This window comes from Dermacentor silvarum, chromosome 1 (assembly GCF_013339745.2).
Source record: "Dermacentor silvarum isolate Dsil-2018 chromosome 1, BIME_Dsil_1.4, whole genome shotgun sequence".
NCBI lineage: Eukaryota > Metazoa > Arthropoda > Arachnida > Ixodida > Ixodidae > Dermacentor > Dermacentor silvarum.
Genome location: NC_051154.1, coordinates 382,430,388 through 382,432,084, shown reverse-complemented (window position 1 = coordinate 382,432,084; position 1,697 = coordinate 382,430,388). Strand labels below are relative to the sequence as shown.

Genomic DNA, 1,697 nt, shown 5'->3' with positions numbered 1-1,697 from the left:
TTCGAAGGGACCTTCCCTTTCGCGACATTTCGCGTGACTAGCGCTGGACGCGTCGGCGCCTACGAGCTACAGCGCTCCCGGCATGCCGCAATCGCAGGTAGTAAAGGTTGGCACAGTACCAAGGACGCCGCTGCTTACCGACGCCGAACACAATGGAGGCTAGCCGCTCGATATCAATCGGCCAGATTGCTGTGTCTTGAGCTTTGCACGGCCTAGTGCAAGCTTTCGCTTTTTTTCTCCTGGCTCAGCGCGCCACGGAGAGAAGAGAGGCGGGGGTCGGAAAGGCAGGGAGCTGGTGAGGAGGAGACCGCGTTTGTTCGCCTCCTCGTCCTGGATGCCATGGCTACGGCGCGGCAGTTTCTTGGCACGCGCCACAAATTACGGCTGGCTTAAACAGCTTGGCTGTTAAAAGTCCGTCGAGCCGGATCCGAATAAGCGACCTATGGATAGCTGTTTCTATAATAGCACTCCTACAGTCCACCGCTCAATCAACTCAGATATCGACAAAGCTGATGGGCAACACCTTCCGATCGCATTTAGTGCATTCATTTATCGCACGCTTGAGGTAGATCAAGCAGGACGTTATGGGAAAAAATTTGTCCTTATCAATACTCCCCCCCCCCCCCCCCCCCACGAAAAGAAGAGCGGGAAGTTATCAACAGTGGTGGTGATAAAAAGTAAGCCATGACAGGCAATAAAAACTCCGTCGAGCCGGATTCGAACCAGCGACCTATGGATATCTGTTTCTCCAATAGCGCTCCTACAGTCCACCGCTCTACCAACTGAGCTATCGACGGAGCTAATGGGTGACACCTTCCGATCGCATTTAGTGCATTCATTTATCGCACGCTTGAGGTAAATCAAGGCTGACGTTATTTAAAAAATGTGTCCTTATCAATACCCCCCTTCCCCCCACGAAAAGAAGAGCGGGAAGTTATCAACAGTGGTGGTGATAAAAAGTAAGCCATGACAGGCAATAAAAACTTCGTCGAGCCGGATTCGAACCAGCGACCTATGGCTATCTGTTTCTCCAATAGCACTCCTACAGTCCACCGTTCTACCAAGTGAGATATCGACTTTTTTTCTTTATTGCCGATTGTGAGAGTCAAAACAACAAAAGTACAAATGATAAAAACATCAGCCTACTTCGGCTGACGTAGTAGGGATTAAAATCTTTTCATGACAGCCAAGTCATCGAGGACAGAAATCCATTCTGGCGGTTCAACTTGCGCCCGATACACTTCCCTAAGGGCCACAACACTTTCAATAAAGTTTTCGCGCGTTGAACGGACGTTAACATCTGTATGTCGCACTTGCATTCGCGTCTTCCACAGACTGTGGAGGCCCAAAAGCATTATTAGGTCAAATGGTACTTCCGCTTCATTTGCGATGGGCAAGAACCTGATGCCATATGGATCTAGGGAAAAATCTTTTTTGACTGTTCGTTGGAGGACATCCCAATGAAAAATTGGGTCCCAGCAGTCAAGAAACACATGCTCTACTGTCTCAGGCTTTTTGCATAGCAGGCAGTTAGTCGTCCATGGGACGAAAAATCCCTTTTCGTGCAGCCACGTCTTAACAGGAAGTGTGTTAGAGTGTAACTTAAAGAAAAAGGATTTCACGGATGGGTTAACCGGCATTCTCTTAACTCGCTTCAGACCATCTTGCCCTGGGCCTCCACGGTGATGTAAATGATA

At 49.1% G+C, this 1,697-nt stretch overlaps 1 non-coding gene across 1 annotated transcript; it reads right to left on the bottom strand.

The window, feature by feature from the left end:
* Nucleotides 1-702: 702 nt before the first annotated feature.
* Nucleotides 703-797, bottom strand: Trnay-gua (transfer RNA tyrosine (anticodon GUA)). Its single transcript has 2 exons — nt 761-797; nt 703-738 (listed from the first exon to the last, which is right to left on the bottom strand). It is a non-coding gene; the product is annotated as a tRNA-Tyr (tRNA).
* Nucleotides 798-1,697: the final 900 nt, after the last annotated feature.